The sequence below is a fragment of the Oncorhynchus clarkii genome, chromosome 29, assembly GCF_045791955.1.
Source record: "Oncorhynchus clarkii lewisi isolate Uvic-CL-2024 chromosome 29, UVic_Ocla_1.0, whole genome shotgun sequence".
In the NCBI taxonomy this organism is placed as follows: domain Eukaryota; kingdom Metazoa; phylum Chordata; class Actinopteri; order Salmoniformes; family Salmonidae; genus Oncorhynchus; species Oncorhynchus clarkii.
In genome coordinates this window covers 43,113,617-43,131,116 of record NC_092175.1, presented here as the reverse complement: position 1 = coordinate 43,131,116, position 17,500 = coordinate 43,113,617, and the positions used below count along the sequence as shown (strand labels likewise).

The 17,500-nt window shown below is 42.8% G+C and overlaps 1 protein-coding gene across 1 annotated transcript in view; it reads right to left on the bottom strand.

Moving 5' to 3' along the window:
- LOC139388131 (rho guanine nucleotide exchange factor TIAM1-like) overlaps positions 1-17,500 on the bottom strand; it is a 182,737-nt gene that overhangs the window by 164,235 nt on the left and 1,002 nt on the right. The window lies entirely within an intron of this gene.

Here is a 17,500-nt window from a genome sequence, read left to right as displayed (position 1 = left end):
AGCCCAACAGGATGCTCTCAATTGTGCATCTGGAAATGTTTGTGAGGGTCTTAGGGTCCAAGCCGGATTTCTTCAGCCTCCTGAGGTTGAAGAGGCGCTGTTGTGACTTCTTCACCACACTGTCTGTGTGGGTGGATCATTTCAGTTTGTCCGTGATGTGTACGCCAAGGAACTTGAAGCTTTCCACCTTCTCCACTAGAGTCCCATCTATGTGGATAGGGGAGTGATCTCTCTGCTATTTCCTGAAGTCTACGATCAGCTCCTTAATTTTGTTGACGAAGAGGGAGACATTATTTTCATGGCACCACTCCACCAGGGCCCTCATCTCCTCCCTGTAGGCTGTCTTGTCATTGTTGGTTATCAGGCCTGTAACTGTTGTGTCGTCTGCAAACTTGATGACTGAGTTGGAGGAGTGCATGGCCACGCAGTCATCATGGGTGAACAGGGAGTACAGGAGGGGGCTGAGCACGCACCCTTGTGGGGCTCCTGTGTTGTGGATCAGTAAAGTGGAGATGTTGTTTCCTACCCTCACCACCTGGGGGCGGTCCGTCAGGAAGTCCAGGACCCAGTTGCACGATTGGGGGGGGTTCAGACCCAGGGCCCCGAGCTTAATAATCAGCTTGGAGGGTACTGCTATTGTGTTGACGGATGAACTGTAGACAAAAAACAACGTTCTGACATAGGTACGTAGGTTTTCGCTGTATATATAAATACTATTGGTCAATCTGTTAAAATGGTAAATATCATATACAGTTGCCAAATATATGACCATATTAGAGACACCTAATATTGAAGTCGAAAGTTTACATACACCTTAGCCAAATACATTTAAACTCAGTTTTTCACAATTCCTGACATTTAATCCTAGTAAAAATTCCCTGTCTTAGGTCAGTTAGGATCACCACTTTATTTAAAGAATGTGAAATGTCAGAATAATAGTAGAGAGAATGATTTATTTCAGCTTTTATTTCTTTCATCACATTCCCAGTGGGTCAGAAGTTTACATACACAATTAGTATTTGGTAGCATTGCCTTTAAATGGTTTAACTTGTGTCAAATGTTGTAGGTAACCTTCCGAAAGCTTCCCACAATAAGTTGGGTGAATTTTGGCCCATTCCTCCTGACAGAGCTGGTGTAACTGAGACAGGTTTGAAGGCCTCCTGGCTCGCACACACTTTTTCAGTTCTGCCCACACATTTTCAATTGGAGTATACTATACCTGTTGTTATAGTGATACTATGTATCAACCTTTCTACCTGTTGTTATGGTGATACTATTTATCAACCTTTCTACCTGTTGTTGTTATGGTGGTACTATGTATCAACCTCTTCATCTGAAGAGGAGAGGCGAGAAGGATCGGAGGACCAAAATGCGGCGTGGTATGTGTTCATGTTGAATGTTTAATTAAAAAAAGAACTGAACACTGAAACACTATACAAAAACAGTAAACAAAATAACAACCGTGAAGCTTATGCGAGCGGCGCTGAAACAAGCCATCAACATAGACAATCACCCACAAACAAACAGTGCAACCCAGGCTACCTAAGTATGATTCTCAATCAGAGACAACTAATGACACCTGCCTCTGATTGAGAACCATACTAGGCCGAAACATAGAAATGCCCCAAATCATAGAAAAACAAACATAGACTGCCCACCCCAACTCACGCCCTGACCATACTAAATAAAGACAAAACAAAGGAAATAAAGGTCAGAACGTAACAAGTAAGATTGTCTCAGACAGATTATATATTTACTCATCAGATGGTTCTATAATCAAACGAGTCCCATACAAATACCCTAGTATTTAGATTGACAATAATTTATTGTTTAAAAAAACATATGACTGAGCTTGTTAAGAAACTAAGATTTAAAATGGGCTTTTTTTCCAGAAACAGATATTGTCTCTCTCTATTCAACAGGAAACAGATCTTGTCTCTCTCTATTCAACAGGAAACAGATCTTGTCTCTCTCTAGTCAACAGGAAACAGATCTTGTCTCTCTCTAGTCATCAGGAAACAGATCTTGTCTCTCTAAAGTCAACAGGAAACAGATCTTGTCTCTCTCTAGTCAACAGGAAACAGATCTTGTCTCTCTCTAGTCAACAGGAAACAGATATTGTCTCTCTCTAGTCAACAGGAAACAGATCTTGTCTCTCTAGTCAACAGAAAACAGATATTGTCTCTCTCTAGTCAACAGGAAGCATATCTTGTCTCTCTCTAGTCAACAGGAAACAGATCTTCTCTCTCTCTAGTCAACAGGAAGCAGATTGTGCAGTCAACCTTTCCACCTGTTGTTGTTATGGTGATACTATTTATCAACCTTTCTACCTGTTGTTGTTATGGTGATACTATTTATCAACCTTTCTACCTGTTGTTGTTATGGTGATACCATTTATCAACCATTCTACCTGTTGTTATGGTGATACTATTTATCAACCTTTCTACCTGTTATTATTGTGATACCATTTATCAACATTTCTACCTGTTGTTATGGTGATACAATTTATCAACCATTCTACCTGTTGTTATGGTGATAATATGTATCAACCTTTCTACCTGTTGTTATGGTGATACTATTTATCAAACTTTCTACCTGTTGTTATAGTGATACTATGTATCAACCTTTCTACCTGTTGTTATGGTGATACTATTTATCAACCTTTCTACCTGTTGTTGTTATGGTGGTACTATGTATCAACCTTTCTACCTGTTGTTATGGTGATACTATGTATCAACCTTTCGACCTGTTGTTGTTATGGCGATACTATTTATCAACCTTTCTACCTGTTGTTGTTATGGTGATACTATGTATCAATCTTTCTACCTGTTGTTATGGTGATACTATGTATCAACCTTTCCTCCTGTTGTTGTTATGGCGATACTATTTATCAACCTTTCTACCTGTTGTTGTTATGGTGATACTATGTATCAACCTTTCTACCTGTTGTTATGGTGATACTATGCATCAATCTTTCTACCTGTTGTTATGGTGATACTATGTATCAACCTTTTCTCCTGTTGTTGTTATGGCGATACTATTTATCAACCTTTCTACCTGTTGTTGTTATGGTGATACTATGTATCAACCTTTCTACCTGTTGTTATGGTGATACTATGCATCAATCTTTCTACCTGATGTTATGGTGATACTATGTATCAACCTTTCTACCTGTTGTTGTTATGGCGATACTATTTATCAACCTTTCTACCTGTTGTTGTTATGGCGATACTATGTATCAATCTTTCTACCTGTTGTTATGGTGATACTATGCATCAATCTTTCTACCTGTTGTTATGGTGATACTATGTATCAACCTTTCTACCTGTTGTTGTTATGGTGATACTATTTATCAATCTTTCTACCTGTTGTTGTTATGGCGATACTATGCATCAATCTTTCTACCTGTTGTTATGGTGATACTACGTATCAACCTTTCCTCCTGTTGTTGTTATGGCGATATAATTTATTAAAGGGCAGCTGACTCTACTCTTAACCCCCTGGATGCCGGTTTTTTATAGCTCCCTTTGTTTTATCACGGGAGACAGTTTAATTACTCATCACTGTATTCTTTACCAAAAGGTGGTCTGGACCTCTTTGAAGTCATGTAGATCACATCATTAAGCTCTTTTTGTTTACAACGACCTGTTCCACAAACTTCCGTCTTACCTAACATCGCTGTTAAGATTTAAAATAACAAGTTGTCAAACCCGTTCACAGGGTTGGTTAACTCTGGAGCCTCCTTTTGGTTTCCAGAGAGTTAGGTAAATCAGCACTTCATTTCCTTGCACCGTATCTGTGGAATGATCTATAACGCACTTTAAAATGGGAGAAATTGGTGCTTCCCAAACTTGGTCCTGGGGACCCAAAGGCGTACACATTTTAGTTTTTGCCCTAGCATTATACAGCTGATTCAAATAATCAAAGCTTGATGATGAGTTGATTGTTTGAATCAGCTGTGTAGTACTAAAGGCAAAAAAACAAGGTTTGCACTCCTTGAGGGCCCCGGGACTGAGTTTGGGAAACGCTGCTCTAGGCGACAAGTATTTACCACATCAGTCGCAGGCTTCATCAATAAGTAAATAGACGATGTCATCCCCACAGTGACTATACGAACATATCCAAACCAAAAACCAAATCTGGTACTGGTACTTCCTGTATATAGCTCCACATTGATCTGGTACTGGTACTTCCTGTATATAGCTCCACATTGATCTGGTACTGGTACTTCCTGTATATAGCTCCACGTTGATCTGGTATTTCCTGTATATAGCTCCACATTGATCTGGTACTGGTACTTCCTGTATATAGCTCCACATTGATTTGGTACTCCTTGTATGTAGCTCCACATTGATCTGGAACTTCCTGTATATAGCTCCACATTGATCTGATACTGGTACTTCCTGTATATAGCTCCCAATTGATCTGGTACTGGTACTTCCTGTATATAGCTCCACATTGATCTGGTAGTTCCTGCATATAGCTCCACATTGATCTGGTACTTATTGTATATAGCTCCACAATGATCTGGTACTTCCTGAATATAGCTCCACATTGATCTGGTACTGGTACTTCCTTTATATAGCTCCACATTGATCTGGTACTGGTACTTCCTGTATATAGCTCCACATTGATCTGGTACTGGTACTTCCTGTATATAGCTCCACATTGATCTGGTACTGGTACTCCTTGTATATAGCTCCACAATGATCTGGTACTTCCTGAATATAGCTCCCAATTGATCTGGTACTGGTACTTCCTGTATATAGCTCCACATTGATCTGGTACTGGTACTCCTTGTATATAGCTCCACATTGATCTGGTAGTTCCTGTATATAGCTCCACATTGATCTGGTACTTCTTGTATATAGCTCCACAATGATCTGGTACTTCCTGAATATTGCTCCACATTGATCTGGTACTGGTACTTCCTGAATATTGCTCCACATTGATCTGGTACTGGTACTTCCTTTATATAGCTCCACATTGATCTGGTACTGGTACTCCTTGTATATAGCTCCACATTGATCTGGTACTTCCTGTATATAGCTCCACAATGATCTGGTACTTCTTGAATATAGCTCCACATTGATCTGGTACTGGTACTTCCTTTATATAGCTCCACATTGATCTGGTACTGGTACTTCCTTTATATAGCTCCACATTGATCTGGTACTGGTACCTCCTGTATATAGCTCCATATTGATTTGGTACTCCTTGTATGTAGCTCCACATTGATCTGGTACTTCCTGTATATAGCTCCACATTGATCTGGTACTGGTACTTCCTGTATATAGCTCCCAATTGATCTGGTACTGGTACTTCCTGTATATAGCTCCACATTGATCTGGTACTTCCTGTATATAGCTCCACATTGATCTGGTACTTCCTGTATATAGCTCCACAATGATCTGGTACTTCCTGTATATAGCTCCACATTGATCTGTTACTCCCTGTATATAGCTCCACATTGATCTGGTACTTCCTGTAAATATCTCCACATTGATTTGGTACTGGTACTTCCTGTATATAGCTCCACATTGATCTGGTACTGGTACTTCCTGTGTATAGCTCCACGTTGATCTGGTATTTCCTGTATATAGCTCCACATTGATCTAGTACTGGTACTTCCTGTATATAGCTCCACATTGATCTGGTACTGGTACTTCCTGTATATAGCTCCACGTTGATCTGGTATTTCCTGTATATAGCTCCACATTGATCTGGTACTGGTACTTCCTGTATATAGCTCCACATTAATCTGGTACTGGTACTTCCTGTATATAGCTCCACATTGATCTGGTACTGGTACTTCCTGTATATAGCTCCCAATTGATCTGGTACTGGTACTTCCTGTATATAGCTCCACATTGATCTGGTAGTTCCTGCATATAGCTCCACATTGATCTGGTACTTATTGTATATAGCTCCACAATGATCTGGTACTTCCTGAATATAGCTCCACATTGATCTGGTACTGGTACTTCCTTTATATAGCTCCACATTGATCTGGTACTGGTACTTCCTGTATATAGCTCCACATTGATCTGGTACTGGTACTTCCTGTATATAGCTCCACATTGATCTGGTACTGGTACTCCTTGTATATAGCTCCACAATGATCTGGTACTTCCTGAATATAGCTCCCAATTGATCTGGTACTGGTACTTCCTGTATATAGCTCCACATTGATCTGGTACTGGTACTCCTTGTATATAGCTCCACATTGATCTGGTAGTTCCTGTATATAGCTCCACATTGATCTGGTACTTCTTGTATATAGCTCCACAATGATCTGGTACTTCCTGAATATTGCTCCACATTGATCTGGTACTGGTACTTCCTGAATATTGCTCCACATTGATCTGGTACTGGTACTTCCTTTATATAGCTCCACATTGATCTGGTACTGGTACTCCTTGTATATAGCTCCACATTGATCTGGTACTTCCTGTATATAGCTCCACAATGATCTGGTACTTCTTGAATATAGCTCCACATTGATCTGGTACTGGTACTTCCTTTATATAGCTCCACATTGATCTGGTACTGGTACTTCCTTTATATAGCTCCACATTGATCTGGTACTGGTACCTCCTGTATATAGCTCCATATTGATTTGGTACTCCTTGTATGTAGCTCCACATTGATCTGGTACTTCCTGTATATAGCTCCACATTGATCTGGTACTGGTACTTCCTGTATATAGCTCCCAATTGATCTGGTACTGGTACTTCCTGTATATAGCTCCACATTGATCTGGTACTTCCTGTATATAGCTCCACATTGATCTGGTACTTCCTGTATATAGCTCCACAATGATCTGGTACTTCCTGTATATAGCTCCACATTGATCTGTTACTCCCTGTATATAGCTCCACATTGATCTGGTACTTCCTGTAAATATCTCCACATTGATTTGGTACTGGTACTTCCTGTATATAGCTCCACATTGATCTGGTACTGGTACTTCCTGTGTATAGCTCCACGTTGATCTGGTATTTCCTGTATATAGCTCCACATTGATCTAGTACTGGTACTTCCTGTATATAGCTCCACATTGATCTGGTACTGGTACTTCCTGTATATAGCTCCACGTTGATCTGGTATTTCCTGTATATAGCTCCACATTGATCTGGTACTGGTACTTCCTGTATATAGCTCCACATTAATCTGGTACTGGTACTTCCTGTATATAGCTCCACATTGATCTGGTACTGGTACTTCCTGTATATAGCTCCACATTGATCTGGTACTGGTACTTCCTGTATATAGCTCCACATTGATCTGGTACTGGTACTCCCTGTATATAGCTCCCAGATTAGACTAGGTTTGGTTTACAAGAGTATTTATGGTCCTGCGCCCAGATATCTAAGTGATTACTTTCCTCGTGTTAGCGATGCACACAATCACAGCACCAGATCAGGTGTTGCTGATGTGTGCTTATATAGGTTCAGGAGTAAATGTACTTTCTTGTATACTGTAGCCTCAGAATGGAATGAGTTGCCTCTGCCTATAAAAACAACGTCCTCTCTGGGCAGCTTTTAACATAAAGTAAAAATATGTTTGATGTCTTCTGTGCCCGTATGAATAACCCCTATGATGTAACTGCAATGATGAGATAGATGTTCTTCTTCTCTGTTTTTGATGAGATAGATGTTCTTCTCTGTTTTTGATGAGACAGATGTTCTTCTTCTCTGTTTTTGATGAGACAGATGTTCTTCTTCTCTGTTTTTGATGAGATAGAGATGTCCTTCTTCTCTGTTTTTGATGAGACAGATGTTCTTCTTCTCTGTTTTTGATGAGACAGATGTGCTTCTTCTCTGTTTTTGATGAGACAGATGTTCTTCTTCTCTGTTTTTGATGAGATAGATGTTCTTCTTCTCTGTTTTTGATGAGATTGATGTTCTTCTTCTCTGTTTTTGATGAGACAGATGTTCTTCTTCTCTGTTTTTGATGAGACAGATGTTCTTCTTCTCTGTTTTTGATGAGACAGATGTTCTTCTTCTCTGTTTTTGATGAGACAGATGTTCTTCTTCTCTGTTTTTGATGAGATAGATGTTCTTCTTCTCTGTTTTTGATGAGATAGATGTTCTTCTTCTCTGTTTTGGTTTTATTATTTCACTGCCATACTGTGTTTAATTGTGTTCCATCTTGTCCAGCCATCTTGTCTCAAGAGGACCACAATTGAAATCAGTCCCAGACTTTATTGTGCGTTATCCTCTACGATTTTATTCATGTGCATGTATGGCTTTTAAGTTTTATGTGTGCTTGTTTTTCAAATTGGTCGAACTAATAAACTAAACTAAACCACATTGATCTGGTACTTCCTGTATATAGCTCCACATTGATCTGGTACTTCCTGTATATAGCTCCACTTTGATCTGGTACTTCCTGTATATAGCTCCACATTGATCTGGTACTGGTACTTCCTGTATATAGCTCCACATTGATCTGGTACTTCCTGTATATACCTCCACATTGATCTGGTACTGGTACTTCCTGTATATAGCTCCACATTGATCTGGTACTTCCTGTATATAGCTCCACATTGATCTGGTACTGGTACTCCATGTACATACCTCCACATAGATCTGGTACTGTTACTTCCTGTATATAGCCCCACATTGATCTGGTACTCCCTGTACATAGCTCCACATTGATCTGATACTTCCTGTATATAGCTCCACATTGATCTGGTACTTCCTGTATATAGCTCCACATTGATCTGGTACTTCCTGTATATAGCTCAACTTTGATCTGGTACTTCCTGTATATAGCTCCACATTGATCTGGTACTGGTACTTCCTGTATATAGCTCCACATTGATCTGGTACTTCCTGTATATACCTCCACATTGATCTGGTACTGGTACTTCCTGTATATAGCTCCACATTGATCTGGTACTTCCTGTATATAGCTCCACATTGATCTGGTACTGGTACTCCATGTACATACCTCCACATTGATCTGGTACTGGTACTTCCTGTATATAGCCCCACATTGGTCTGGTACTCCCTGTACACAGCTCCACATTGATCTGATACTTCCTGTATATAGCTCCACATTGATCTGGTACTACCTGTATATAGCTCCACATTGATCTGGTACTTCCTGTATATAGCTCCACATTGATCTGATACTGGTACTTCCTGTATATAGCTCCACATTGATCTGGTACTTCCTGTATTTAGCTCCACATTCATCTGGTACTTCCTGTATGTAGCTCCACATTAATCTGGTACTTCCTGTATTTTGCTCCACATTGATCTGGTACTTCCTGTATATAGCTCCACATTGATCTGGTACTTCCTGTATATAGTTCCACATTGATCTGGTACTTCCTGTATATAGGTCCATATTGATCTGGTACTGGTACTTCCTGTAAATAGCTCCACATTGATCTGGTACTGGTGCTGGTACTCCCTGTATATAGCTCCACATTGATCTGGTACTTCCTGTATGTAGCTCCACATTAATCTGATACTTCCTGTATATAGCTCCACATTGATCTGGTACTGGTACTCCCTGTATATAGCTCCATATTGATCTGGTACTTCCTGTATTTAGCTCCACATTGATCTGGTACTTCCTGTATATAGCTCCACATTGATCTGGTACTGGTACTCCCTGTATATAGCTCCATATTGATCTGGTACTTCCTGTATTTAGCTCCACATTGATCTGGTACTTCCTGTATATAGCTCCACATTAATCTGGTACTGGTACTTCCTGTATATAGCTCCATATTGATCTGGTACTCCCTGTATATAGCTCCATGTTGATCTGGTACTTCCTGTATTTAGCTCCATATTGATCATGTACTTCCTGTATATAGCTCCACCGTGATATGGTACTTCCTGTATATAGCTCCACAGTGATCTGGTACTTCCTGTATATAGCTCCACATTGATCTAGTACTGGTACTTCCTGTATATAGCTCCACATTGATCTGGTACTGGTACTTCCTGTATATAGCTCCACATTAATCTGGTACTGGTACTTCCTGTATATAGTTCCACATTGATCTGGTACTTCCTGTATATAGCTCCACATTCATCTGATACTTCCTGTATACAGCTTCACATTGATCTGGTACTGGTACTCCCTGTATATAGCTCCATATTGATCTGGTACTTCCTGTATTTAGCTCCACATTGATCTGGTACTGGTACTTCCTGTATATAGCTCCATATTGATCTGGTACTTCCTGTATATAGCTCCATATTGATCTGGTACTTCCTGTATTTAGCTCCACATTGATCGATACTTCCTGCTCCATTCTTTTGTATTTTATACCTCTTTTGTTTCTATTTGATTTGTATTAATTAACATGTTTAAACACTGCATCGTTGGGAAGGGCTCGTAGGCATTTCACAGTAGAGTGTACACTCGTTGCGTTCAGATCTAATGGGCCCGATGAAATGCACGTGGAAGAATAGCAAACTGTTTTTTTTTTTTTTTGCCTCATTCTCGCTCAGTTGGGATGTCCCTTACTTTAATATGCAGCCATGAAATGACATCGCACATAAATTATGAATCAAACAGAAGTAAAGGAACAAAACTACACACACAGGCAAACATTCATTTTCTGCCATTTTTGAGCTATTGAATTTTCTCTTCTCTCCCAGGAGAGAACCCCCCCCCCCCATCTACCCTTCGGCTTCAGCGTAGAACCCCCCCCCCCCCACACACACACACACAGGCTCACAGTCATATGTAAACATTTAAACAGCTTGATTGGGGGTTGAAACTGACTTCATAAAGCCCCACATTTACTTAACAACTAGATGGGTAGACCACTGAGAGGAGAGGAATAGGAAGACAGAGAGTGAGTAGGGGGAGAGAGAAATACAAAGAAAGAGAGAAGACAGAGAAAGAGAGCGAGAGAGAGAGAGGAGGGGTAGAGAGTGAGGAGGGGTAAAGAGAGAGAGAGGAGGAATAGAGAGAGAGAGTGAGGAGGGGTAGAGAGAGAGAGAGAGGCGGGTAGAGAGTGAGGAGGGGTAAAGAGAGAGAGAGTGAGGAGGGGTAGAGAGAGAGAGAGAGAGAGAGAGAGAGAGAGAGAGAGGAGGGGTAGAGAGAGAGAGAGAGGGGGGTAGAGAGTGAGGAGGGGTAAAGAGAGAGAGAGTGAGGAGGGGTAGAGAGAGAGAGAGAGAGAGAGAGAGAGAGAGTGAGGAGGGGTAGAGAGAGAGAGAGAGAGAGAGAGAGAGAGAGAGGAGGGGTAGAGAGTGAGGAGGGATATAGAGAGAGGGGGGTGGAGAGAGAGAGAGAGAGAGAGGGGAGGGATATAGAGAGAGTGGGAATAAACCACTCTGCTCAGACAAAATCCAATCAATGTATTTGATACATACACAGCTTGAAGCAGGTATTAAAAGGTTCAATGATCAATAATGAACAATAACAATGACAATAGTCAAAAATAACAAGTAGCAGAAGAAATAGAAGAGGTGCTATTATTTATTATTTAACCTTTATTTAACTAGGCACCACAATACTACATAAATAGAGAACCAAGACGACAACACATGACAAAAACACAACATGGTAGCAGCACAACATGGTAGCAGCACAACATGGTAGAAGCACAACATGGTAGCAGCACAACATGGTAGCAGCACAACATGGTAGCAGCACAACATGGTAGCAGCACAACATGGTAGAAGCACAACATGTTAGCAACACAACATGGCAGAAGCACAACATGGTAGCAGCACAACACATGGTAGCAGCACAACATGGTAGCAGCACAACACATGGTAGCAGCACAACATGGTAGCAGCACAACATGTGGTAGCAGCACAACATGACAACAACATGGTAGCAGCACAACATGACAACAACATGGTAGCATCACAACATGACAACAACATGGTAGCAACACAACATGGTAGCAACACAACATAAAAACAACATAGTAGCAACACAACATGGTAGCAACAACATGACAACAACATGGTAGCAACACAACATGGTAGCAACACAACATGGTAGCAGCACAACATGGTAGCAAACCAACATGATACCAGCACAACATGGTAGCAGCACAACATGGTAGCATGCACAACATGGTAGCAACAACAACATGGTAGCAGCACAACATGGTAGCAGCACAACATGGTAGCAGCACAACATGATAGCAGCACAAAACATGGTACCAACATTATTGGATACCGCTTGCCAGATAGTAACACAGTGAGCAGTCCGTGGCTCAACAGCCCCGTCGATGTGGATGGGGTTCTGCCCTTCACTCTTTCTCCTGTAGTCCACAACCAGCTCCTTAGTTGTGCTGCCATTCAGGGAGAGGCTGTTTCCCTTGCACCACTGTGCCAGGGCTCTAACTTCCTCCCTGTAGGCTGTCTCGTTGCTGATCAGGCCCAACACCGTTGTGTCGTCGGAAACTCATTGATGGTGTTGGAGTCGTGTGTGTGTGTGTGTGGTCACCCAGTTGTAGGTGAACAGGGAGTACAGGAGGGGGCTGAGCACGCACCCCTGGAGGGGGTCCCTGTGTTGATGCTCAGCATTGCAGAGGTATTGTTGCCTACCCTCACCACCTGGAGTCGGCCCGTCAGGAAGTCCAGGACCCAGTTTGAGGTGTTCAGACCCATGATGTTGAACGCTGATTTGTCGTCGATTGTCGTTAATGAACAACATTCAGAGCAGGGGCGATTGCATCATCTGTGGATCTGTTGGAGCGGTATGCTAATTGGAGTGGAGTCCAGTGTGTCAGGTAAAATGAGTTCTACAGGGCGATAGTCATTTAGGTAGGTTACCTTAGTTTGCTCGGGTACAGGGACAATGGTGGATATCTTGAAGCATGTGGGGACCACAGACAAGGAGAGGGAGAGTATTGAATATGTTTATGAACTGTGTAACGGAGACGCAGGGAGACAGGAAGCAGTCGGTGAGAGTGAATCCAAAAACAGGAAATAATACAACGGAGCTGTAGATGAAGAGGAAGTAATCAGGGAAGTGATGAAGTCCAGGTGTACATAATGATGGGTTGCCAGGTGTACATAATGAGGGTTGCCAGGTGTACATAATGAGGGTTGCCAGGTGTACATCATGAGGGTTGCCAGGTGTACATAATGATGGGTTGCCAGGTGTACATAATGAGGGTTGCCAGGTGTACATAATGAGGGTTGCCAGGTGTACATAATGAGGGTTGCCAGGTGTACATAATGATGGGTTGCCAGGTGTATATAATGATGGGTTGCCAGGTGTACATAATGATGGGTTGCCAGGTGTGCATAATGATGAGTTGCCAAGACCGGTAGTTAATGGACTGACGACATCGAGCGCCGGAGAAAGGGAGTAAACGTGACATGAACACTAAAAATTACACTCATAAGAGTTTTTTAAAAAAAGAAAAAAAAAGAGACATTTCAAATGTTATATTATTGTATAGTGTTATATCAATGTGTATCAATGTGCGAATAGTTGCAGGGGAAATAAATAAAACTATAGGTTGTATTTGCTCCATTGGTTGCTCTTCCATATGACAACAGGTAAAAATACATATTTATTCTGTAATGGCACACAATGTTATTTCACCTAATAGATAAGGGAGTTTATCAAAAATGTTATTTGCTTTTGAATTCTTTGTGGGTGGAATGTGAGGGAAATATGTGTCTCTAAAATGATCCTTTGATCAGGAAGTGCACCTTAGTTTCCCCCCCAACCAGATCTCACAGTCTCACTGTAGAATTAGACGTTTATCCAAGTTCCTCCTAAAGTCAAATTCCAAAGTGGCTCGAAACGTTTAAAAGGGTTTTGGAGTTAAAATGTCAAATGTAGGCTCTCATTTTGGAACCTACAGGACAGTAGATCTCCAGGAAGAGGGTTGGACTGAACCTACAGGACAGTAGATCTCCAGGAAGAGGGTTGGACTGTAAACCTACAGGACGGTAGATCTCCAGGAAGAGGGTTGGACTGTAAACCTACAGGACGGTAGATCTCCAGGAAGAGGGTTGGACTGTAAACCTACAGGACGGTAGATCTCCAGGAAGAGGGTTGGACTGTAAACCTACAGGACAGTAGATCTCCAGGAAGAGGGTTGGACTGTAAACCTACAGGACAGTAGATCTCCAGGAAGAGGGTTGGACTGTAAACCTACAGGACGGTAGATCTCCAGGAAGAGGGTTGGACTGTAAACCTACAGGACAGTAGATCTCCAGGAAGAGGGTTGGACTGTAAACCTACAGGACAGTAGATCTCCAGGAAGAGGGTTGGACTGAACCTACAAGGACAGTAGATCTCCAGGAAGAGTGTTGGGCTGTAAACCTACAGGACAGTAGATCTCCAGGAAGAGGGTTGGACAGTAAACCTACAGGACAGTAGATCTCCAGGAAGAGGGTTGGACTGTAAACCTACAGGAGAGTAGATCTCCAGGAAGAGGGTTGGACTGTAAACCTACAGGACAGTAGATCTCCAGGAAGAGGGTTGGACTGAACCTACAGGACAGTAGATCTCCAGGAAGAGGGTTGGACTGAACCTACAAGGACAGTAGATCTCCAGGAAGAGTGTTGGGCTGTAAACCTACAGGACAGTAGATCTCCAGGAAGAGGGTTGGACTGTAAACCTACAGGACAGGAGATCTCCAAGAAAAGGGTTGGACTGAACCTACAAGGACAGTAGATCTCCAGGAAGAGTGTTGGGCTGTAAACCTACAGGACAGTAGATCTCCAGGAAGAGGGTTGGACTGTAAACCTACAGGACAGTAGATCTCCAGGAAGAGGGTTGGACTGAACCTACAGGACAGTAGATCTCCAGGAAGAGGGTTGGACTGAACCTACAAGGACAGTAGATCTCCAGGAAGAGTGTTGGGCTGTAAACCTACAGGACAGTAGATCTCCAGGAAGAGGGTTGGACTGTAAACCTACAGGACAGGAGATCTCCAAGAAGAGGGTTGGGCTGTAAAACCTACAGGACAGTAGATCTCCAGGAAGAGGGTTGGGCTGTAAAACCTACAAGGACAGTAGATCTCCGGGAAGAGGGTTGGGCTGTAAAACCTACAAGGACAGTAGATCTCCAGGAAGAGGGTTGGGCTGTAAAACCTACAGGACTGTAGATCTCCAGGAAGCGGGTTGGACTGTAAAACCTACAGGACAGTAGATCTCCAGGAAGAGGGTTGGGCTGTAAACCTACAGGACACTAGATCTCCAGGAAGAGGGTTGGGCTGTAAAACCTACAGGACAGTAGATCTCCAGGAAGAGGGTTGGGCTGTAAAACATACAGGACAGTAGATCTCCAGGAAGAGGGTTGGGCTGTAAAACCTACAGGACAGTAGATCTCCAGGAAGAGGGTTGGGCTGTAAAACCTACAGGACAGTAGATCTCCAGGAAGAGGGTTGGGCTGTAAAACCTACAGGACAGTAGATCTCCAGGAAGAGGGTTGGACTGAACCTACAGGACAGTAGATCTACAAGGAAGAGGGTTGGACTGAACCTACAAGGACAGTAGATCTCCAGGAAGAGTGTTGGGCTGTAAACCTACAGGACAGTAGATCTCCAGGAAGAGGGTTGGACTGTAAACCTACAGGACAGGAGATCTCCAAGAAGAGGGTTGGGCTGTAAAACCTACAGGACTGTAGATCTCCAGGAAGAGGGTTGGGCTGTAAAACCTACAGGACAGTAGATCTCCAGGAAGAGGGTTGGGCTGTAAACCTACAGGACACTAGATCTCCAGGAAGAGGGTTGGGCTGTAAAACCTACAGGACAGTAGATCTCCAGGAAGAGGGTTGGGCTGTAAAACATACAGGACAGTAGATCTCCAGGAAGAGGGTTGGGCTGTAAAACCTACAGGACAGTAGATCTACAGGAAGAGGGTTGGGCTGTAAAACCTACAGGACAGTAGATCTCCAGGAAGAGGGTTGGGCTGTAAAACATACAGGACTGTAAACCTACAGGTTGGGAAGCCCTGGATTAGACAGAGTTTAGTCCCACAGTATGACTTATTCATTTTTTTATTTATTTTATTTTTTTATTAACTTTGAAGGGGTAAAGTGGCGTGGCGAGTGTAGAGAAAATGAGTCAAGACGATGCTGTCCACCAATCAGGGCTGTGTAAATATATAAACATTGGTATCACACAATCAGACAGAGCATTTCAAAAGGAGGCTCGAGGGGAATACATGATTCAACATATATTTTGAGTTATTTTCGTGAAATTAAAACTGTGATTTACTAGACATGATGATGATTTAAACATACAAATGAAAATGCTGCTTTAAATTTGATGTTTTGGGGAAACGGACCGATACTGAAAAGGAGGAGAGGAAACCATTGAAATGTCAAGATTTCGTCATTTGATTTTTGGAGAAAATTTGCTGAAATTCCTAATTCTGCAGTGAGAATCTCCATATATATATACATATATATACACACAAACAGCCCCCCACATCCCGGCTTCCAGCTTTCTCCAGCAGAAAAGTCTCTCTACAGCCCTGGGTTAGTAAACTAACACTGCTATACACACACACACACACACACGCTCAGAGCGCGTACACACACACATATGCTGAGAATGCACATATATTCACACACACACACACACACACACACACACCTATTTTCCTTTCATGGTTCACTTCCTCAAAACACAATCTCCTACTTCCTGATTGCACTACCGAACTGTAGAAACACACACACACACACACACACACACAGAGAGAGAGAGAGAGAGGGCAGAGCAGGAACACACACACACACACACACACACACACACACACACACACACAGAGAGAGAGAGAGAGAGGGCAGAGCAGGAACACACACACACACAGAGAGAGAGAGAGAGAGGGCAGCGCAGGAACACACACACACACAGAGAGAGGGCAGCGCAGGAACACACACACACAGAGAGAGGGCAGAGCAGGAACACACACACACACAGAGAGAGGGCAGAGCAGGAACACACACACACAGAGAGAGAGGGCAGAGCAGGAACACACACACACACAGAGAGAGGGCAGAGCAGGAACACACACACACAGAGAGAGGGCAGTGCAGGAACACACACACACACAGAGAGAGAGAGAGAGAGGGCAGCGCAGGAACACACACACACACAGAGAGAGGGCAGAGCAGGAACACACACACACAGAGAGAGGGCAGAGCAGGAACACACACACAGAGAGAGAGGGCAGAGCAGGAACACACACACACAGAGAGAGGGCAGAGCAGGAACACACACACACACACAGAGAGAGAGAGAGAGAGGGCAGCGCAGGAACACACACACACAGAGAGAGGGCAGAGCAGGAACACACACACACAGAGAGGGCAGAGCAGGAATACACACACACACACACACACACACACACACAGAGAGGGCAGAGCAGGAACACACACAGAGACAGAGAGAGAGAGAGAGAGAGAGAGAGAGAGAGAGAGAGAGAGAGAGAGAGAGAGAGAGAGACGGGGGGGGGGGGGGGGGGGGGGGCAGGTTAAGACATGTAGGAATCCTGACCCTTAAGCGGTTGTCTGGATGCCTGAGGATGACCCC